Genomic DNA, 23,921 nt, shown 5'->3' on the forward strand with positions numbered 1-23,921 from the left:
ATCCTCGGCCCAGCGCCGGGACTACACCTCCCAGGATGCTCGGCGCGCCCAGAGGCCTCTGAGGTAGCTGTTTCTCGGTAACATGCCCACGGGAGAATGGCCGCTGTGGCGCCTAGATTTCCGCCCCCTCCCCTTTTTTTTCCCTTAAAACCACGTGGATAAAACATGTAGAGGACCCCGGGTAAAACGTCTCTCCTTCCCGTGACCCTTTCGCTAACGCCTCCGCCTTAAAGACTACACTCCCCAGTGACCCTAGCAGTAACTCCTGCCTCCGGTGCCGGCCCACCCCTCGGCTGGCGGAAGTGATGTGCCCGGGGAATCTCCGTTTAGTTTCTGGGGTGCGCGGCGGAGGGGACAACGGTTTCCGGGACACGCTTGCTTGCGGGGAAAGTCAGGCTACGTCGCGGCGGGTGGGGAGGGGTCCGTGAGCCGCGCAGGCGTGATGTCGACCAGCTTCCTTTAATTCACTTAAACCCACGTTGGGGACTGAGAATGGGAAGGCTAGGCATCTTGCCGCGATCTTACTAAGGAGGCAGCCCTGGGTTCCGAGCCTATGTCCCCAACTAGCGCACCCGCACCGCTCTCCGCTAGATCCTGTCTCTCTGTCTCAGTCCACGCGTTTATGGGCAATTTCTTATCCATCTTCTGGGGGACAGGAGCCTCACCGTTAAACCATAACTTGGGGCTTAGCCCCTTGTAGTGTCCCCCTGAAAAAGCAAAATATCAAGAATGACTACCTAAAAGTTGAGAATTGTTTTATTTGGTGGCCTTATATCGAGGAGACAGCCTCGCAGCTCTGAGGAACTATTTCAAAGAGTTATGGGAGGAGCCAGGATATGTAGGAGTTTTTGCTGAAAAGAAAACAGGGTGGTTGAACATCGAAAGGTTACTGCTGATCACAAAGGAGCAGACAGCTTAATGAATTTAGAACTTTTCTACTATGGGAAGATGAAAAATCTGGGCTCTCTTAAATCATTCCTTTGAGATGCATCTTAAGTATCTAGGGCCAGCATACTGTTTTTCTCCATCCTTCAGTTCAGTTCAGTTCAGTCGTTCAGTCGTGTCCGATTCTTTGTGGCCCCATGAATCACAGCACGCCAGGCCTCCCTGTCCATCACCAATTCCCGGAGTCTACCCAAACGCATGTCTGTCGAGTCGGTGATGCCATCCAACCATTTCATCCTCTGTCGTCCCCTTCTCCTCCTGCCCCCAATCCTTCCCAGCATGAGGGTCTTTTCCAATGAGTCAACTCTTCGCATGAGGTGGCCAAAGTATTGGAGTTTCAGCTTCAACATCAGTCCTTCCAATGAACACCCAGGACTGATCTCCTTTAGGATGGACTGGTTGGATCTCCTTGCAGTCCAAGGGACTCTCAAGAGTCTTCTCCAACACCACAGTTCAAAAGCATCAGTTCTTCTGCGCTCAGCTTTCGTCACCGTCCAACTCTCACATCCATACATGACTACTGGAAAAACCATAGCCTTGACTAGACGGACCTTTGTGGCAAAGAAATGTCTCTGCTTTTAAATATGCTATCTAGGTTGGTCATAACCTTTCTTCCCAGGAGTAAGCGTATTTTAATTTCATGGCTGCAATCACCATCTGCAGTGATTTTGGAGCCCCCCAAAATAAAGTCTGACACTGTTTCCACTGTTTCCCCATCTATTTCCCATGAAGTGATGGGACCAGATGCCGTGATCTTAGTTTTCTGAACGTTGTGCTTTAAGCCAACTTTTTCACTCTCCTCTTTCACTTTCATCAAGAGGCTCTTTAGTTCTTCTTCACTTTCTGCCATAAGGGTGGTGTCATCTGCATATCTGAGGTTATTGATATTTCTCCCGGCAATCTTGATTCCAGCTTGTGCTTCTTCCAGCCAGGCGTTTCTCATGATGTACTCTGCATATAAGTTAAATAAGCAGGGTGACTATACAGCTTTGACGTACTCCTTTTCCTATTGGAACCAGTCTGTTGTTCTATGTCCAGTTCTAACTGTTGCTTCCTGACCTAAATACAGGTTTGTCAAGAGGCAGGTCAGGTGGTCTGGTATTCCCATCTCTTTCAGAATTTTCCACAGTTTATTGTGATTCACACAGTCAAAGACTTTGGCATAGTCAATAAAGCAGAAATAGATGTTTTTATGGAACTCTCTTGCTTTTTTGATGATCCAGTGGATGTTGGCAATTTGATCTCTGGTTCCTCTGCCTTTTCTAAAACCAGCTGGAACATCTGGAAGTTCACGGTTCACATATTGCTAAAGCCTGGCTTGGAGAATTTTGAGCATTACTTTACTAGTGTGTGAGATGAGTGCAATTGTGCAGTAGTTCGAGCATTCTTTGGCATTGCCTTTCTTTGGGATTGGAATGAAAACTGACCTTTTCAGTCCTGTGGCCACTGCTGAGTTTTCCAGATTTGCTGGCATATTGAGTGCAACACTTTCACAGCATCATCTTTCAGGATTTGAAATAGCTCAACTGGAATTCCATCACCTCCACTAGCTTTGTTCGTAGTGATGCTTTCTAAGGCCCACTTGACTTCACATTCCAGGATGTCTGGCTCTAGGTGAGTGATCACACCATCCTGATTATCTGGGTCATGAAGATCTTTTTTGTACTGTTCTTCTGTGTATTCTGGCCAGCATATCTTGTATCTAGCTAGGGCCAGCATACTGTTTTTCTCCATCCTTAGTTTCCCTAAATGTGCACCTTCAGAGTACCTGCAGAGGTTGCTGGCTTCACAGCAGGCAGCATTCCGTTGTTTACTAAAACAGCAGTTGATAGCATCTTTTTCTTTTTCTTTTTGGTCTACAGCTCTCTGAGTCTTTGTTCAGCGCTCTGATTGAGGTCAGGGAGGTACTGGTACCATCTGGGACACCCCCACTGGGGAGCTGAGGAGCACACCCCCCTTCACTGTGGAGGGTGTTTCCACCAAGGTACCCTCTCAGTTTTCCTTACTTCCCCTAGATTTACTTTCTGAAATTTTGTCGTCTAGAAGACCAAGAAAATGTTCACATGGCCCGGAAGGCCAAGGAAAGACAAGCATTTCCTAAAATTCATTCTTAGCTCCGGGAGGATGAATCCATTTTCTTCTCTTGCCTGGAGGCTGCCTCATTCACAGTGAATTCAGTTCAGCCCCTGCCCTGAGAAAAGTCCCTAATCTGACTTGGACACTCTCTCCACATCCCTTTCTGCTCTACACTAGGACTAGTAGTTTACCAAGAAATTAGAGTCCACTAAAAAAAAAATATATACACAACCTAAAAACTGAGAATTCTATTTTATTAGGCAGATTTTCAGAGGACTTCAAGCCTAGGAAGCAGCCTCTCAGTTAGCTCTGAGGGACTGCTTTGAAGGGCAGGGGAGCCAGGATATACTGCAATTTTACAAAACAGATAATCAGAACATCAAAAGATTACTATTAATTAAAACCAGACATCAAGTTAATGAATTTAATGCTTTTCTATGAAGGAGAAGATGCCAGTCTGGGTACACTGAAAGCATTCCTTTGACAAGCACCTTAGCTATCTAGGGCCAGCATCCTGTTCTTTCCCATCCTAGTCCCCTGAAGTACACGAGGGTGGAGGGTGGGAGGTGGGGCTGATGGCTTGAGATCGAGTGTTCTGTTTCCATCCTGAAGTCCCTCAGGGCTCACCGTGGGGCGGGGGCCCTGTAATGTGATGGCTTGATGACCCACAATATCCTTTGTGTAACCATTCTTAGTCCACATCAGCAATGAACAAAGAAAGTCAAGAATGTCACCTACCAAATCAATAAACAAAGGACGCTGTGGCTACTACAGTCACCCCCAACTATGCACCCTGAGGGGATTCAAGATAGAGAAAAAAAAGTGTTGGCCCTAGTGAAAGTTGCTCTGTTGTGTCTGACTCTTTGCCATCCCATGGACTGTATAGTCCATGGAATTCTCCAGGCCAGAATACTGGCGTGGGTAGTCTTTCCCTTCTCCAGAGGATCTTCCCAACCCAGAGATCGAACCTAGGTCTCCCACATTGCAGGCAGATTCTTTACCAGCTGAGCCACAAGGGAAGCCCAAAGAATACTGGAGTAGATAGGCTATCCCTTCTCCAGAGGATCTTCCCGACCCAGGAATCAAACCGGGGTCTCCTGCATTGCAAGTGGATTCTTTACCAACTAAGCATTAGGTGCATATCAAAGAAATGATTTCAAAGAACCTAGACTCTTGGATTTTCCCATACCTAGAAAAGTGCTAAGTACATTAACTTGAGATGTCTAGTTTTTCTTTAGGTGCGTACTCAGTCGTTTCAGTCGTGTCAGACTCTTTGTGACCCTATCGACTGTTGCACGCCAGGCTCCTCTGTGCATGGGATTTTCCAGGCAAGAATACCGGAGTGGGTTGCCATGCCCTCCTCCAGGGGATCCTCTGGACCCAGGAACTGAACCTGAGTCTCCTGCAGTTCCTGCTTTACAGGCAGATTATTTGTCACTGAGCCACCCAGGAAGTCCCCTGGTTTTTCTTTAAATAACAGTAATATTTTGATGTTTTGACTACCTGGGGTTTTTTTTTTCTTCTTCTTTCCAAAACCCCTGTATATTCTGGCTCCTCCCTTACCTCTTCTGAACAGTCCCTCAGAGCCATCTGAGAGGCTGTCTCTTGGGCCTAAATCCTCAGTATGTCCACCAACTAAAACACAATTCTCACAATTTATCACGTCTGTAAACAGTCAGATTTCTGTTTCAGCCCCAATCTCCAGTTCCTTACAACTTTTTGTTCTCTCATGTTGGCTAGAACCACAGTTGTTGTTGTTTAGTTGCTAAGTCGTGTCCAACTCTTTGCAACGCCAGGCTTGTGTGTACGTGGAATTTCCCAGGCAAGAATACTGAAGTGGGTTTAGGTTGTACATAGTTTTTAAGTGGACAACACCAATACTGTATTTATCAGACTCACTGATAATTAGTGTTTTGCTCCAGGGTCTCTCTATGTGTCCAAGTGAGCAAGCTCTTCTTTTTCTCCTTTGAAACACGTGTAATTGCACACACTGTAGACCCTTAGCTATATTGGCATGTGTTTCCTAAGAACAAAGACAATCTCCTATGTGACCACAGTAGTTACCAGGTTCAGTAAATTTAACACTCAGTTCAGTTCAGTGGCTCAGTCATGTCCGACTCTTTGCAACCCCATGGACTGCAGCACGCCAGGCTTCCCTGTCCATCAACAACTCCCGGAACTTGCTCAAACTAATGCCCATTGAGTCGGTGATGCCATCCAACCATCTCATCCTCTGTCATCCCCTTCTCCTTCCACCTTCAATCTTTCCCAGCATTGGGGTCTTTTCCAATGAGTCAGTGCTTCGCATCAGGTGGCCAAAGTATCAAAGCTTCAGCTTTAGCATCAGTCCTTCCAAATTTAACACTAAAGCAATATTTTACATTAGCCTACCATCCACATTCCGGTTTGACAACTGACCCGAGTGTGTTTTATAATATGTACCCCCCCACCCCCGCCTCTAGCACAGGATCCAGTCTAGGATTTGAGTTTTAATTGCTGTGTCCCTAATTTCCTCTAATCTGGAATATTCCACAGTTGTGTTTTTGTCTTTTATGACAACAGCATTGTTGAAGAGTCGGGGCTTCTTTTTTGGAAACTGCGGTTCTTACTAGGGTCTGCCTAGGGCTCCCGTATGGTTGGACCCAGGTTTTGAGGTCCTGGTCCAAGCACTGACTGGAGTGGGATTGTGTCCTTCATGAGGCATCCTATTCAGTGCTGCTCAGTTTCCACCTTGTACCGAAGACCATCTCTGGGTAGACCTTTTAGGACCTTATACCCATTTTTCTATTTTTCTTTTTTTTAAAGAAATTTATTTATTTTAGTTGGGGGCTAATTACTTTACAATATTGTAGTAGTTTTTGCCATACATTGACATGAATCAGCCATGGGTTTACATGTGTTCCCCTTCCTGGACCCCCCTCTCACCTCCCTCCCCATCCCATCCCTCTGGGTCACTATTTTTAAAGCTCTTCTCAGGAACCAGGAGCTTCCCTGGTGGCTCCGATGGTAAAGAATCTGCCTGCAATGCAGGAGACCCAGGTTTGATCCCTAGGTCGGGAATATCCCCTGGAGAAGGGAATGGCAACCCACTGCAGTAGTCTTGCCTGGAGAATTCCGTGGACACACTAGCCTGGAGCACTACAGTCCATCGGGTTGCAAAGAGTTGGACATGTCTGAGCAACTAACACTACTACTACTACTCAGGAGCCAGATACTCTGTTTTACCTACATCACCTTCTTGAACCCTCAAAACAGCCAAATGGAGATCACCCCCTTTTGTGGATGAGGACACAGACACCCAGAGCTGGCAGTAGCCAGTAAGCTGCAGAATCCACATCTGAGCCCCCAGTCCTGCTCTTACCACACACGCATTAAGTGCCCACCACACACCACTCACAGGGCTTGTTAGGTGAATGTGTTACACTCCACGCCCTCCAGCAGCACAGACTATGGGAAAGAAGGATATGTCTGCAAGTAATAACCAGCCAGCCATGTTACTAGGGAAAAAGACCACTGAGGTACCAGCTTTCCACTCTGAAGACTCCTTCCGTTAGAACTGTATAAATGTCCTTTTCTAAAGTAGAATCTTGAAAGTTGACTAAGCTATAGTAACATTGTTTAAGGTAGTAAATGACTGAATCTTAATTCTTTTCCTCCCATTTTATTATGAAAATTTTCTGACACAAAAAATTGGGAGATAGGAATGTCTAGACACCCATCACAGTTAATATTTTTATCATATATATATATTTGTCACACACTTCTCTTTCTGCCCATCCATCTAATTGGGGGATGCACTGCAAAGTCACAGACATCAGTTCACCCCTAAGCACTTCAGCATGCAAGTCATTAGCTAAAGTTCAGTATTCATTTACAGCTCATTTTGAAAGTAAAATGTACTTACAGTGAAATGTGTGAAACTAACGAGTACCATTTAATGAAGTGTGACAGATGCAGACACCCATAAAACCCCAATCCTTCTCCAGTTACAGAACGTTCCCATCACTACCAAAGTTCCCTCAGGCCCCTTCCAGCTACATCCTCATCCTCGTGGCCTTCAGGGCAATTGCTAGATTAGTGATTCTCATCGTAGAACTTCATATAAATGGAATTAGCTTTTTCTCTTTTTTTGAGAAGCCTGTGGCTTTAGCAAACAGTTGCGTATGTTCAACACAACTTTACTAGTCTCCAGATACATTTATATCTGTAAAAAGATTAGTTCAGGGACTTCCCTGGCTATCCATTGGTTAGGACTCCATGCTTTCACTGCAAGGTCTTAGGTTCCATCCCTGGTCAGGGAACTAAGATCCGGGCAAGCCAAAAAGGTGGTGGTACAGACAAAAAAAACAAATTTAGTTTACAGGAAACATTTGCTTCAGTTGAGTGGTCAGGTTTGGAGGGTTGTACCAGCAAACCCTCATACCAAGGTAAATGCATCAACAGACTAGATCAAGGCACATCCCAGTCCCATGTGAGAACAGAGTGGTCCCCAGGGTGGGAGAGTCAGTGACTCACAGAGTCAGCCCTAGCCTGGGGCTTCTGGGCCTTCAGACATCCTCAGATACATGTGTCCATACCGCTATCAAAGATACCAGGTTCCTTTGAATTTTTAAGATTCTTTTTAGTATTTCAAAACACCAGATAGAAGAGATACTAACCTTCCCCAGGGCACCAGAGACTAACAAAAAATCCCTTTCCCCCTTGGCTTTGGCGGTTAAGATACAATCCTAATAGCTAATATTTCCAGAAAGCCCACACTGTCACTGTCACGGGGTAGAGTGTTTCACACATCCAATTTCATTTAGAGATATCTGTTAGAACTATAGTCTGTGCGTCTAAAAGTGAACATGTTTCCTCTAAATATGCGCTTTGTTTGGTAGAATTTTAAGAACCTTCAAAACGTGAGGACTCTGGAGAAATATAATGAAAGAAACAGCTGGGCTAGTAAGAGGCAGGCCCCTCTTCCATTGGTTCTTAAGGAAGTCCCTTCCTGGGGAGTTTCTGGGGTCCAAGTATAACAAATGACTTTTAAAATCACTCGATTGTTTTAAATCATGTCTTGAAAATGTGAATAGCTCACATTATAGAAAGCTGAAAGTAAATTGGTGATGAATTGTTCTTTTTTTAAAAAGGCAGAAGACACTTGAGTTGCGAGTTTGGTGTCTCCTTGATGTGAGGCAGGGGTCAGGAAAGCCAACTTTAACTGACTGTGACCACGGACAAGACATTTGACCTCTTTGGGCCTCAGTTTCTCTATCTGAAATACGTTGAGTTTGAACTGATCACCTTGAAGGTCCTTTCCAGCGAACTCCGGAGTGCTCTGACCTTGGACCTGAGACCCTCCTCCCCTGGAAGTTTCCCCTCTGCTCTCCATGTGGCCTCAGCGCCACTGAACAGCAGGGGGCACCCTCTACACAGGGAGCCCTCCCCTCCCCATAGACCTCTGGCCGTCCAGGTGGAGACTGGGCACAGGCCAGCTACTCAGAAATCAGGGCTCAGCTCAAAAGTCCAGAGCCAGCCCTTTCCAGGAACAACAGGGATGACCACAGCCTCAGAGGAAACCACTCATCTTGTATCTTTTCAAATTTTTGTGAGATTGAAATATTTAATTGTATTTTAAGCATGGATACCATTGAAGATAATGGAAATCATGACGCATATTCTTATAATCGGGCTTCCCTGGTTGCTCAGAGGTAAAGAATCTGCCTGCAGTACAGGAGACCAGGGTTTGATCCCTGGGTGGGTAAGATCCCCTGGAGAAGGAAGTGGCAATGCACTCCAGGATTCTTGCCTAGAGAATCCCCATGGACAGAGGAGCCTGGAGGGCTACAGTCCATGAGGTCACAAAGAGTTAGACATGACTGAGCGACTAAGCACAGCACAGCATGTGCCTGGCATTATTCTAGGCACTAAAGATTTGACAATAAACAAGACAGAGTGTCTGTCTTCTCAGGAGCTTACAATTTCCAGGAAGGTGCCAGGCAATAAATACTTTAAAAAGTAAATAAATGAAGGTGTAATTTTTTTGGAATTAATTTTAGCAACACTGAAATAATATTTGTGGTGTTCTTGATGTTACGTTGCTATAGACTGAAAGTGTGTGTCCCTCCAGTATTCATATGTTGAAACCTCAGCTCCAATGTGACAGTATTTGGAGGTGGGGCCTTTGGGAGCTGATTCAGTCATGACGACGGAACCTTATGAATGGGATTAGTGCCCTTAAATCAAAGACCCTGAAGAGTTCCCTCAGTCCTTCCATCATAGAAAAGTTTGCTGTCCATGAGACAGCCGAACCTGAAGCAGGTTCTCACAAGACACCATATCTGCCAGGGCCTTGATCTTGCACTTTCCAGCCTATGGAACTGTCGGAAATACTTTGTTTAAGCGATGTGGTATTTTTGTCTTGGCAATATGAAGGGACCAAGGCATGTGCTCATGTAAGAAAACATCTTGCAGTTAAGGAACTGATACAAGAATCCTAGCAAAGAACTCGAGAGAGGGAGCTGCCGGCTTCATTCTCCACTTCCAGAAGATGTGGGCAGAAGTTGAGAGGCTGTCAGTTCTCTTCTGGTAAAAGAACATTGCATTTGACTGTAACAAGATGTTAAACCTGATTATGCCTTATATTGTGTTTGTTCTGGCTGAAGACTGAATTCCAGGTTGATATCTGTAGTAGGATTCCAGCAACTAGAGAGTGAATGGATTGTGTTTCCTTTAAGCCTTCTGATATCTGGGTGAAAGGAATATATTAATATGTACTGTTCTTACATGTCTCACCAGTGAACCATCTTCAACAGGAAAAGACAGCTTCTGCTAGTTTTGATAGCATTCTTGTGCAAGTTAGAAAAAGATGTCCTTTTCCTTAAGGCATTTTGTTTTTCTTGAAATTTTTCCTGATAGACATTCATTTCTACAAGGTCTCAGATGTGAATTGCACTCCTTAGTTTAGTTCAGCTCACACCCCGCACAGCCACCTCAAACTGCTCTCCTGACAGGTCCAACCAACGCAGAAGCAGAAGAGCAGCTTATTCATAACCTATTTTGTAACTGCTTTCTTTCTACTTGTTCCCTTGTCACCAGCTTTTCTCACCTGGAGGCAAACATAAAATCTCAGGCCGCTGATTCAGAAGTCTAGCAATTCATTGCATTCTTGGGAGAAGACACTCAGCTAATCTCTAGATGACCACAGCAAGCAAGCAAATAAAACTGTGCATGCATCCCCTCAAACAAAACAAAACAAATTTTTTTTAAAAAACCCAGAAGACGTCTCAGTCTGGTCTGGCATGGAGTGGGGTGGGGGAGGCAGTTTAACATTCACGCTTTTCTCACATACTCTGAACGTGTGTTGCTCTTCTGTTTTGGAATCACAGTGGTCCGTGAGCTCATGAATCAAAACCAAGCTTTATCGGTATATGTAGGAGAATGCAAGATCCATCCCAGGGGAGTTTTTTTGAGCTCTCACTGAGCCTCTAATGCCAGTGGGTGTCAGGCACCCCAGCTAGCCCATGCTCGTCCTTCCCAATCCATCTTCTTTCTCTTCCTCAGTCTCAAGACCTCCATCTCCTGCTCTCAATTCCAACTATCACCCACCTTCCTAGAGTCTTTCCCAACATCTTCCTTTCTGCCCCCCATCACATCAGTTACCGAGCAGCTCTTGCCGGCTCAGGATTCTTAAATCTATGTTGTTTGGCCACAGCCTCAGGTGTAGCCTCAGGCCCTTTGTTCTCTTTCTGGGAGAAACACATCAGCTGCTCAGGCAGTGTCCTGGCATTCGGAAAGCTCCTTGCCGCCTTTTAATCTTCTCTCCTGTTATCTAAATGGAGCTCTAACCATTTACCTGAACTGCTCATAAACCTCCAGGGGTGCCTTGCTGCCTACAGGATAAAATCTCAACTCTGTTCCAGTCTTACCTGGATTCAACCCTACTGTTAACCTTTAGTGTCCTACTCTGTGCTTCTCCTCCACACCACAGGCATTCCCAGCCACTTCAAACAGCTTGGAATTTTCTCAAAACATTGTGCTTCTAAGTCTCCATCTTCCAGTACCCTGTGGACTGAATATCACACTTCCTTCCTCTGACAACCTCTCATTCATCCTTCAAAGCCTAGCTCAAGTGTCACCTCTTCTCCAAATTTCCTTATCCTATTCTGATTTGACTTTTGTAGTGCATTTTAGAAACCTCTGCCTTAATATTTTTTTATCACAGTCTGTTGCAACATGTTTCTCACCAGGAATGAGCTCCCCACAAGGCAGGTGCTGGGTCTCATTTTACTGCCTGTTCTCAGAGTTTGGCGCTCCAGAAAGTACTCAAGGGTTGGCTGAACCCTTGAAATGGAAAGACAAGATCAACAGGGTGACTCCATGGAACTGAGCAAATTCTTTTTTTTTTTAATGGCACTGCAAGGCTTGTGGGATCTTATTTGCCAACCGGAGATTGAACCTAGGCCCTCAGCAGTGAGACTGTGGGGTCCTAATCTCCAGACCACCAGGGAAGTCCCTGAGCAACTTCTGAAGAGCTTCCAGGGTGGAAGCGAGGTGGCTACTGTGGCCTCGGCAGGGCCATTGTTGTTCAGACATTGAGAAAACTCAGGTTGTATAAAATCAGAGCTTTCCAGAATGTTCTCCTGTCCACTTGAATTCTGGGGTTCGATGGGACTGGGGCTTTACAAAATGAAATAAAAGGATTTTTGCTATTGAATATACAGTGATCATCTTTAGAAAGACAAATACAAGAAGAAGAAAAAAATCATAGGATCAGTGAATTGCAGATTCAGAGTTTTAAGATTGATTTATGGGCTCCAGCAAGGCGGTCAGACAGGGAGTAGACAGGGGGTCAGACATTAAGCAGTGATCTTTTTTATCTTCTCATTCACTGCTGGAATTCCAGTTCACAAAAGCAAAATCAGTCTTGCTTATGCACTCTGAATTCCTTAGAGTTCAAGATTCTACTGAGAAAGAATGAATGGGTCTCATTATCCTGCCTGCTAAATTCATTGATTTTCTTTTTGCCTGAAAACAGACTTTTTCAGAATTCTTTTTCTTAAGAAATAAAAAGACTGTTAGACTATAAATATTGAAGTAGGTTCATTTAAAAAACAAATACATATCTCCCACAAATGTATCTATTTATATTAGTTTGAAATACAAGTTTATGTCTCTATTAGTTTGATAATATACTAAAACACACACAGCTAAAGCCACGCATTGGTTCCTTACTGGGCTTCTGTGATTGAAAGTGGGGAGGTCCTTCTCCTGCACCCAGGACACTCACAGTCTCACCAGGGAGATGATGAAGTCAAGAAATATGTCCATGCAGGGGGTGTAGAAAGGTCTTTAACACCTTGTTCCATCAGAGAGTCCTCTGGCGATGCTGGGATCCTCATCAAAGGGCAACACGAGCTGACTCCAGCTGCGGCCAGAAAAGTACCCAGTCTAGTCAGGCAGATTCACGTGTAAGCAGGTAGGAGCTCAAGAGACAGGCTTCTGAAGTCTTCGGCTTTGGGCCTATTTCTTCACGGGAGGTCCCAGGTATCAGACCCTGGTCTGTGCAAGGTCACCGCACAGTGCCAGGTCTCTGAGCCAAGCCTAGCACCTTGTCCCACTTCACAGCAGCTCTAAGTCTGGCAGGTGTGCTGGGAACGCTTGGTGTCCCTGCACCAGGTAGATGTGAAGCTCTAAACTCAGTGCGTTAGAGAGGTGATTTCAGCATTTTAAACACCATGTTCTGTTATAGTTTTAGTTAAGTAACATTTTTGGTAATTATTCTCATTATTCATCTATTAAGTTAGCTTATTCACACAGAGAGCTTAAACAGTAGCTGAAACAATTATTTTGTTGTTTAGTCACTTGGTCGTGTCCAACTCTTTTGTGACTCCATGGATTGTAGCCCACCAGGCTTCTCGGTCCATGGGATTTTCTAGGCAAGAACACTCAGTGGCTGTGGCTCTTGAGCTCAGTTGCCCCGCGGCATGTGGGATCTTGGTTCACCGACCAGAGATCAAACCCATTGCCTTGCAGGATGGATTCTTAACCCGTGGATCAGCAGGGAAGTCTCTAGTTAAGTAACTTTTCTGAGTTGGGAAATCAACTTCCTGTTAACCATAAGCTGGGACACTCAACTCAAGGGTAGACATTTATGTCAACCATGTGGGTCATGAGTACAGCCCGTGTGTGGGGGACATGGGCATCAACTGGGACCCCAAGACCCTTCAGATTCTTGGCTGTCACTGAGAAATACACCAGCTGGGAGAAGACAGCAGTGAATTGGCAGAATTAGATGTCTTAAAACAGCAAATGATGTCAATGTAGTTCTTCCCTTTCTTTGATTCCCTCTCACATGTGAGTATTGCAACAAGCTTTCTAGGAGGAAACTCTTTCTCCCTTATTAGAACTATTTTGTTAAAGGAATGTTTCTTGTGACTTCCCTGGTGGTCCAGTGGTTGGGACTTCGTACGTCCAATGCAGGTGGCATGGGTTCAATCCCTCGTTGGGGAACTAGATTCCCCAAGCCACATGGGGTGGCTACAAAAGAAAAAGAAAAAAATTGAAATAAAAAGGGAATATTTCTTGATTCCATCTCTTTATCCTTTATTTGTATTTCTTTTCTTTTTCTCCTTTTATTTCATAGTGTGACACTTGGAAGACCCAAGTACTTTTGACATGTGTTGTTAGCCAGAGATGTTCTACAGTTTCTATTGGTGATGTGTTGGAATCTTATTGGTTTCCTGTTTTGGAGAGTGTTTCAAACACTGAATGTTTGATATTGCTGTTTGCACTCTGGATAGCAAGATGCTTATGTATTTTCCCAAGTGTCTTTCATGCCTTGCAGCCAGTGGCAACAAGCTCTGACAGGTCCAGAGCGAAAGTGAAAATTGCAGGACAGAGTTTCCAGTCTCATCTTTACAGCCAATTTTCCGGGTGGTGTTGAGACAGTCCTAACTGCCTAAGGCATAATTGGGATGATGATACCCACCTATGAATAAGTTTGTCGTATAGATACATGAAGTCACGTCTGCAAAAGATTCCCAACTCCTCGGAAGAGGCGGTTTTATAGAACCATAGTGATGACAGCAGCCAAGAGTCAAATTGTTTTTAGTGAGACCAACTCTAGCATACTTGTCTGGTTTCATTATAGCCGGCAACTTTCTCAACAGGTCACAGCGGGGTGTACAATGAAGACATAGAAGGATAAGGAAATTAGGAATGCCAGTCAACACGTAGGAGGGTGTGTTAAAGGCTACATGTTCTTTGCCACTGTCTTTAATACCCAGTACTCTTCAAGAGTACTCTTCCCTGGGTCAGGGAAGATCACCTAGAGAAGGGAATGGCAACCCACTACAGTATTCTTGCCTGGAGAATTCCATGGACAGAGGAGCCTGGCAGGTTACAGTCCATAGGGTCACAGAGAGTCGGACACGACTGAGCGACTCACACTTTCACTTTCTTCACTCTTCAAGAGGCACTGGTGTGTCCCATTGTCATCATTCTGGACCTAGCATCTACTTCAGAGAGTCTTTACCACCTTGTCTGGGCATATTTCCAACATCTTGGGAAGTGCAGACAGAATAAGTAATCACGGGCCAAAGAGGCCAGGCTGCCATTCCTGCCCCAGGAGACTCTGACCTTCTGAGTCTGCTGGTGAGGTGGGAATTTCCACCAGGCTTCTGGACCATGTGATGGGGAGGGGCTCAGATGAAAACTTCCTACCCTTGAGAGTCCTTTTTGTGGCTGACACACTGCTATTCTCTCGAAGCCCATAAAATCTTATCAGTTGCTCAAAGGGTCTGTGGGGGAGTCAAGGTCAATGTCATGGAGGAGACTTTGTTAAAACCTTCTTAACACTGTGTGACACTATGGTCAGAGGTACTAATGACTCTCTGTGACACTTAATTTTTTTTTAAGGAGAGATACTCGTTTATTCTTTCAACTCACACCTACACACTGAATGCCAAGCAAGTTATCATGTGCTCAAGATAGAAAGATAATACAACCAACATGGTCTCTGCCCTTCCAGAGTTTAAAATCAGATGCCCGTAATAGTAACAAAGCAGAATTACAGTCAGCTTGATTTGAGTTTGAAACAATTAATATTAAGAATATTCCTTTCACTGTCTGGAAATGAAATTCATGGTTAATAAGCATATATATATTACATATACATTATATACCATATGTATGATAAATATGTATCTTTTATTTGAGGTGTATATATAATGTATATTCCAAACCATAATATAAAGAACCAGAAGAAAATTCATATATGAAGAAATAATATGTAACACATATTCCAAAATGTAGGTGTTCCAGCATGACTACACTAGAAAATGTAATAAAAGAGCAAATATTCACACTTCTCTGTAGAAGTTAGTTATAATTATTAAGTTTAGATTTAAAAGTAAGTGAGGACTTCCCTGGTGGTGCAGTGTTTAAGAATCCACCTGCCAATGCAGGGGACACAGGTTCCATCCCTGATCCAAAGATCCCATATGCCACAGGGCAACTAAGCCCATGTGCCACAACTACTGAGGCCTGTGCACCTAGAGTTTGTGATGCAACAAGAGAAGCCACCGCAATGAGAAGTCCAAGCACCACAACTAGAGAGTAGCTCCCACTCGCCGTAACTAGAGAAAGCCCACATGTGTCAACAAAGACCCAGTGCAGCCAAAATAAAAAAATGCATTTTCTTAAAGTAAGTGAGAAGCTCAGAATTACATTCCAGATGAGAAGTATGGAAAATAGAAGAGTTAAGGGTGGGGGATAGAATAAAAACTAGTGTTCAGAGAAGACAGACCAAGCTCACTTGAAGATCATCAGAGAAACAGGGAAACCACCTTACCATAAGCAGGCATAACACTTCTAAAGAGGGGAAACAGAGGGTGCACAAGATATCAGCAGGTGCGTCAGCAAGAAACAGCGTGCTTGGAGGAGGAAGTAACGAAAGTTCAGGAAGGTAAAGGCAGGCTCTGGTAGCCATCGGGGACGTCTGAGGCTCTGGAGGGGTGAGCGAAGGAGTTTCCAAGCAGAAGCAGCAGTTGACTGAACACAGTGAGTCTTGGAGCCTCGGGCAGGAGAACTTGGCCACAATTGACCCATTGCTGGGCGGGAATATACCAAAAGTGAGTACCCTGACTGCTCCTCCAACCTCCACAGTGCTTTCAGGGCTTCCTTTGTCAGATCCAGCCGAAGCCGGGGGCAAAGCACGTTTGGAAGCCCTGTGGGATGTGAACTGCTTCTTGAGTTTGCAGGGCTGCGGTGCACTCTGCTGTACTTCTAGACCGCCAGCTTACACCCCAACCACACTTCTACCAACTTCCAAAACACCTTTGGGGAATAGTACCCTGCTGAGAATCACTGCTTTACCTCCTCAATCTGAAACATGCTCTTCTGGTCCAGATCCCTGAGGGCCTTTGGAAGCATGCGGGTGATGGTTACTTACCTGTAGCCTGTGTCTAAGCATCAGTGGGCAGGTCTGATCGTGGCTTTGCTTTAAGATGCTCAACTTGTCCCAACAAACTGGTTATACTGTCACCTATTCCTGTAGAACCAATCACACCAAACCTTGGTGGCTTAAAGGAACAGGCATCATTTCTCAGCCCAGAGCCAGGATTAGCTGCCGGGGAAGCCCCCCAGTACAATCTAAATGCTGTGTGAATGCAACATAAAATCTATGTAAATAGTTACCAGTGCCCAGAAAATTCAAGTTTTGCTTTTTGGAACTTTCTGGAACTTAGAGGGGGATGGCTATTTTTGACCCACCGTTGGTTGCATCCTCAGATGTGGAACCCAGGGACACAGAGGGCTGACTGCAAACTTCTCTCACAAAAATCAAGGTACTGTCCAGGGAAAGCTGAGACTCCTCCTGTTTAAGGGCAGAAGTCACTGCACTTAAGAGTATTGTAGACTGTATTGTCTGGAGGAAAAGACTTCCCTGGTGGCTCAGACAGTAAAGAATCTGCCTGCAATGTGGGAGACCTGGATTCAATCCCTGGCTTGGGAAGATCCCCTGGAGAAGGGAATGGCAACCCACTTCTGTATTCTTGCCTGGAAAATCCCATGGACAGAGGAACCTGGTGGACTACAGTCCATGCGGAAACAAAGAGTCGGACCCGACTGAGCGACTAACACACACAGGGAGCCCCGGACTTAAGTGAAAGCCAGCAGGCAGCACTCCTTCCAGTCATTCACAGGAAACAGGCTTTCATGCACAGCAGCAGAGGAAACCCAGACCGGCCACAGAATCCTTTACATCAGTGGATTGAAAAAAGCTGAGGTTGCCGGCTTAGTCGCGGGAACTGAGCTTGGATTCAAACACCAGTCTCTGTGTAAAAGCCACTCGTGTAACTGCATCCTGTTGCTTCTCCAAGAAAACGCCAAGATGAGAATGAAATCTTAAATCTGAAGTTTGAAACATAATTATTTGAGTATTTTATATCTTGCAGTTTTGTCTATCTTTTATCATGCCCTGAGGAAGATATTCTGCCTAAATCATTATTATACAGAAAGAGGAACTAAGGGATAAGTAACATAATTACTTTAATGTTTTTAATTAAGCCTTTTATAGACACTTTAAGATAGGCACTGAAAGTACTAACAGCACAGTGAAGTCATTTTTCCTAATCCATAGCAGGTCAAGGACCAAACTTGCGTGAGGATTTAGGCTTTTTGTGGCTTGCATCATCTCTTTTTCTCTATTCTACTTATCTGTAATAATATATAATAAGTATGTCGATATACGTTGAATGAAAATTTTTATCTGAAATTAAATCCCTGCTTTTGCAACTTATTAAGTGAAAAAAATCAGTAGTTATATCCGTTCTTTAAAAGTATAAGGGCTTCCCTGGTGGCTCACACTGTAAAGACTCTGCCTGCAATGCGGGAGACCCAGGCTTGATCCCTGGGTTGGGAAGATCCCCTGAAGAAGGGAATGGCAACCCACTCCAGTGTTCTTGCCTGGAGAATCCCATGGGCAGAGGAGCCTGGTGAGCTACAGTTCTTGGGGTCGCAAAGAGTCGGACACGACTGAGCAACTAACACACACACAACAAAAATGGTGGAGTAGGGGACCCCAACCTCTATTCACTGACAGAGATCAACAATTAGACAGCTATCTAGGAATGAAAACAGCTCTAGGAGAGTTCAGGAGTCTACCTGAAAGCTTCAGCAACAGGGTGGAATAAAAAACCTGTGAAGAACTGCATAAAAAGAGTAATTCATAAATAATAAAGATTGTGTGGTATGTGAGGCAACATAAGACATAGAATGGAATACTCAGGATAATATCATAAGGAATGGGGGAAAACGGATCCCTATTGGGGTACAACTGACCTATTTTATCAGAATTAAATCAGTATTAACTTGAAATGAGTTATTATTGATAAGTTAAAAATGTTGATTAAAATACCTACAATAACCAGTGGGGGAAAACTTTCAAAAAATTATAAAAGCAACAAAAGTAGTTAAAATCCTAAATATTTGTTTAATACAAAATAAATGGTAATGGAGGAAGAGAGGAACAAAAAGGAGATGATACACACATAGAAAACAAAAAGCAAACTGGCAGTTGTAAACCCAGCATACGTATCAGTAATGGCCATAAGTGTGAATGAATTAAGCATTCTAAACCAAAAGACAAAAACTGAAAAATTGTCATACACACATACATATGCCTTTAGTCAGATTTACTTGGGAGTCTGTAATTTTCTCTGCTCACTGTACCACCATGTAAATGAATGTGTTGTTCTGGAATTTAAGCACGTATGAGGAGGGGAAGGAGACTTTTCTATGTTTTTGAAAGTCTTTGGCAGAGTTTCATGTTGCTGTGAGTGTTGTATGTGGCATGTGGCACCTCTCAATAATTACACTGATGGGAAAACTGAGAAGAAACTACTCAGAGCCACAGGGAGATTCAGTAGCTGAACCCAGGAGCACACGAAAAGCAGGTTTCTCCAGAGTCCACCACACCTTTTGGGGGACTTACTAAGGAAAAAAAAATCCTCTGAGTCCTTGTAAACCTTGACTTATGGTTTACTCTGGGGCAGGGAGAAGGTGAAACAAAAATTGTCATCAGAATATAAGACATCCACCTAACCTTCACCACTTTTGGGTACTGCTTCTAGTTTGTTTAATTCTCTAGTGGTTCACCAAACTCAGCCAACACACTGGATAACAACCAGCCCTCCAAAGTGTTTCATAATGTGCTTAAGCTTGAAAAATAAGGTGGAAACTTCTTGAATGTTTTCTTTTGCCAACTTGAAGATTTCACATATGTAAATCTTTTTTTAAAACAGTATTTTATAATTTTTAAAAGATTTTTCTGATGTGAACCATTTAAAAGTCTTTATTGAATACGTTACAATATCATTCCTGTTTTATGTTGTGATTTTTTGGCCACAAGGCATGTGGATGTCAGCCCCCCGACCTGATTGAACCTGCACCCCCCTGCATTGGAAGGCAAAGTCTTAACCACTGGACCACCAGGGAAGTCCCTCACATGCTCAAATCTTACATGCTTGGTCTGAGAACCATTTAATGAGTAAGGGCTTTGAGCGCTGATTTAGTGTGATATGCGAGTGAAATGAGGTCTTGAAAACTAGTGATTGTGGAAGTCCTTTAATATAACATGTTGCCTGCTGGACTCATGATGGTATTTTCTCTTACACCAGTTCCTGGGCTAACAACCTGGCAGGCACCCCTTCTACAAATCTTTCTGGGGGTGGTAACATAAATACAGATGCCAGGGCTCTGTCCCTCTAACTGTATCACAACCTCTGGGTGAGGACCTGGGTTTAACTATTTTTAAAAATCTCCCCAGATATTTCTACCATGCAGTCAGGGTTGAGAACCACAACCATCCAGCTCTTGAGTATTTCATTCACTGAGTTTCTCATCTTTCTGCATTTTCTCTTGAAGTCATAGTCCAAAGGACCCTGGAAACACTCCCTAAACTTGGGGACGGGAGGGAAACACTTAAATTTGGATCCGTTGGTTAATTCATACTTGAGTCAACATGCTGAAGGTTAATCATACCCAAAGGGAAGAAATGAGAGTTTTTTTCCTTCCAACTCCTATCTCACATGGGAAAATGGAGAGAGACATGGTGTTTGCCTTTTCAGAATTCTGCACGCCCAGCCTGAGTCAGCACTTGAGCACGAGATCACGTTGTCTTTGGGGGTTATGTTCAAAACCATCACCCGGGGGCCGTACCTTCATCTCAGCTCTCCTGGTGACCTCCTACAAATTTCCCTGCTACGCTGGGCCAGTGGAGGGCAAGGTGGGCCCCCAGCTCTCACACAGCCTCAAGCCAGCCACCCTGGGGAAGAGCTAACCTGCACAGCCTTGCTTTGTGGTCCCGCTGGGCTCCAGCCAAAGCCCCTTTAACACCCACTCACTAGTGGATTCAACACACACCTGCTGCCTTTGGATCGGGTGAGGCAAACTGACTACATTTCCTACATCATAAACCCTTCCCAAGGCCCCCTCTTCCCCCCACACCCCAGTCCTGGTGGAGGTCCTCATTCTCTTACCTGGATGTCCAGAGTGGCTCCCTAATCAGACTTGCTTGACTTCGAGCCTCAGCTCCTCCGAATCCAGCCCACACGCTGCCCAGAGTCATCCGTTTACCACTCAGATAGGGTCAGTCCTCCTCCCTGCTGGGCAAGCTCCAGTGGCACTTGCCACTGAGGTCTGCACAGCCTGGTTAAAGGCACCAGAACGGTCATAAACTGGCCTCTGCCCACTTTCTGAGCAGCTATCCACTGCTCCTGCTTCATGGAATTCCCCAACGACTGTCATCTACAGCCCTCCATACACATCGTTCTGGGCATTGCTTAACTGCCTCCTCTTCATCCTGCTGGTTAGGAAGGGATTCCCATCCTAGGTTATGGGGATGGCCAAGGACACACACTCAGTGGACGGGTGAGAACCTCACCTGTGCTCACAACTGGGGGAGGACTCCAGGGGGACTGCACTGGAGGCAGAGTGAACAGCCTGTTTCAATGTTTTATTTACTTACGGCTGCACTGAGTCTTTGTTGCTGAGAGCAGAGGCTACTCTCTAGTTGTAGTGCACAAGCTTCTCATTGTGGAGGCCTCTCTTGTTATGGAGCATGGGTTCCTGGGCACATGGATTTCAGCAGTGGTGGCACGTGGTCTCAGAAGTTGTGGCTGCCGGGCTCTAGAGCACAGGCTCAGTGGTTGTGGTGCATGGGCTGAGTTGCTCCACGGCATGTGAGATCAGGGATTGAACCCATGTCTCCTGCACTGGCAGGCGGATTCTTCACCACTGAGTCACCAGGGAGGCCCGAACAGCCTATTGCTCGTGGAGGTGGGCTTGGTGGTATCGAGGGGTGGGGTGACCTCGGGCTCACGTGGGAGGATGTGGCTGGCTTGTCTGAACGACGCCACGAACTGACACCCACTTCTCAGAAATAAGCAGGATCCGTGCTGGTCCCTCTTGACAAGGAGGGTTGTTTGGGTGGGGGGCTTCCTCCTGGGGAGCAGGGTGGGTAGCAGAGGCTGTGGCCCAGGCATTTGAGGCTCTGTGGGCTTTACGATATGTGCACTTAATACCGGACCCACAGCACTTAATACCAGGCCCTAATCTGAGGTTTTCCATCACAGGCCTGAGAACTCTGTCTCTGTGTTTCTCTATTTCCCTCCCCCTGACTCTCTGGCCCAGTCCTGGTCACCAGGACTGTCAGCTCGGGCTTCCCATCCCCCAGGACATGTCCCCTGACCTCTCCCCTCCAGCCAATCACTCACCGACCCCTAGTACCCCCTTGCCCAGAAGCTACAAAAGTACTTTAATTTTCTGTCTCTCTTCTGGAATGTAAGCTCCTTAAGGACAGGGCCCTGCACAACTTACTTGTTTTCAAATCCTCGGTAAATGTCCAAGATAAGATGGCATATTTTAAGAATATAACTCATACATTTACCTTTATCAAAAACATTCTAATTTACTTTTACTAAATTTTAGGCTGTCAGGAAAGACAAGTCCATTGGAATTCCTTAAAGAAAACAGGCAGTAATAAAACTTCCTAATTCTATAAGAAAACTGTGAGGGGAAATTATGTAAAAATTGTTTAGCTAATGCAGCCTCCCCACTTTCTTCACAGGGTTGAGCTCGGCCCACGTGCACACCTGCCCTCCCCTTAAACTGTTAAGCACAGGTTCCAAGAGAGCCTGGGATTCTAAAACACCATTTGAGGTCAGCATGCAGGTACCAGTTCACACGGGCAGGAGCCGAACTCACCTCTGCCATCACCCAGGTTTCCTGGGCTGAGGCATGTGGGGTCAGAACCTCCAGGCACCTTCAGGTAGGAGGCACAGAGACAAAGCTGCTTCTGTAATCCTTGACCCCTGCGTAGAAGTCTCCAGCATCTCACGACTGTGAGAAGCAGAGCCAGGATTCAAACCCAGGTGCGCCCAGTTCTGGAGACGTCACACAGCTGGGCCAGGAAGAGAGTGGACTTGGCGCCCGGGCTGCCATGGGAGCTCGTTGCCCACAGCAGAGGGGACAAGCCAGTAGCCTCGGGCTCCATTGGTCCAAAGACAAGTCTTCTTTGGTGTGTGCTATACTTAAAGTTTATTTCCAGTTTGCTTTTTATTGTGGGAAAAAAACACATAAAATTTACCTTCTTAACTACTTTTAAGTGTACAGTTCAATGGCATTAAGTACACTCACATTGTTGTGCAGCCATTTCCACTATCCGTCTCCCAAACTCTTTTCCTCTTACAAAACTGTGTCCCCATTAAACACTAACTCCCCATTCCCCACTCCCCCAGCCCCTGGCAACCACAGTTCTACTTTCTACTGAATTTCTATGAATTTTATGATTTTAAGTACCTTGTATAAATGGAATGATTTGTGGGCTTTCTTGGTGACTCAGTGGTAAAGAATCCACCTGCCAATGCAGGAGAGGCGGGTTGGATCCCTGGGTTGGGAAGATCCCCTAGAGGAGGAAATGGCAACCTACTCCAGTATTCTTGCCTGAGAAATCCCATTCACAGAGGAGACTGGTGGGCGACAGTCCATGGGGTCACAAAAGAGTCAGATATGACTTGGCAACTAAACAACAACAATGCTATTTGTCTGGTTGTGACTGGCTTATTTCCCATATCATAATGTCAGTGATGTTCTGTGTTAGGTCCATGTTGTAGTACGTGTCAGAATATTCTATCTTTTTAAGGTTGAATAGATTTCCATCATGTGAATATACCACACTTTATTCATTCATTCTTCCATCAATGGACAGCGGGGGTACTTCCACATTTTAGCTATTGTGAATAGTTCTGCTATGAACATGAGTGTACAAACACCTCTTTGAGACTCTATTTCAAATCATACATCCAGAAATGGAATTGCTGTATCATAGGGTAATTCTATCCTTAATTTTTTGATGAATAGCCATCCTGTTTTCCCCAGCAGCTGTACCTTGCGGCATTCCCATCAGCAGTGTACAAGGGTTCCAGCCTGTCTACATTTTCACCAAGACTTATTTTTTTTCTGTTTTATTATCTTTTAAATAATAACCCATCCTAATGGGGATGAGGTGGCATCTCACTGTCATTTGATTTTCATTTCCCTAATGATGACTGATGTTGAACATCTCTTCAAAAAAAAAAGTGTCCAACATGAAAAATCTGGAAACTTCACAACTCCAAATTCCTGGCCTCTTTTGACAAATCAAAAGCTGGTATTCGTTCCCACAAGGCAAGTGAGCCAGGGGTGAGGTTGGGGCTCCCTTTGAAAGGGGCAAGGCTCTCCTGGCCACCCTGGTCCCCACCACTACTCCCTCCCTGCTGCCTGACCAGGGGGCACGGGGTGTCTGAGACTTCCTGAGGGGTTGTCAGCGTTGCTCTCAATGAGTGCAGACCTTTAGGCGAATGTCTCACCCCAGTCCA

General features: G+C 45.0%; 1 protein-coding gene and 1 long non-coding RNA gene across 2 annotated transcripts in view; one reads left to right on the forward strand and one right to left on the reverse strand.

The window, feature by feature from the left end:
- The window catches only part of ZNF133 (zinc finger protein 133), a 64,206-nt gene that overhangs the window by 14,311 nt on the left and 25,974 nt on the right, over nt 1–23,921 (reverse strand). The window lies entirely within an intron of this gene.
- Nucleotides 18–22,663, forward strand: LOC145532809 (uncharacterized). The gene is made up of 2 exons (XR_014073573.1): nt 18–63; nt 22,133–22,663. It is a non-coding gene; the product is annotated as an uncharacterized LOC145532809 (long non-coding RNA).

This window comes from Giraffa tippelskirchi, chromosome 13 (assembly GCF_054371585.1).
Source record: "Giraffa tippelskirchi isolate mGirTip1 chromosome 13, T2T-mGirTip1v1.2.pri, whole genome shotgun sequence".
In the NCBI taxonomy this organism is placed as follows: domain Eukaryota; kingdom Metazoa; phylum Chordata; class Mammalia; order Artiodactyla; family Giraffidae; genus Giraffa; species Giraffa tippelskirchi.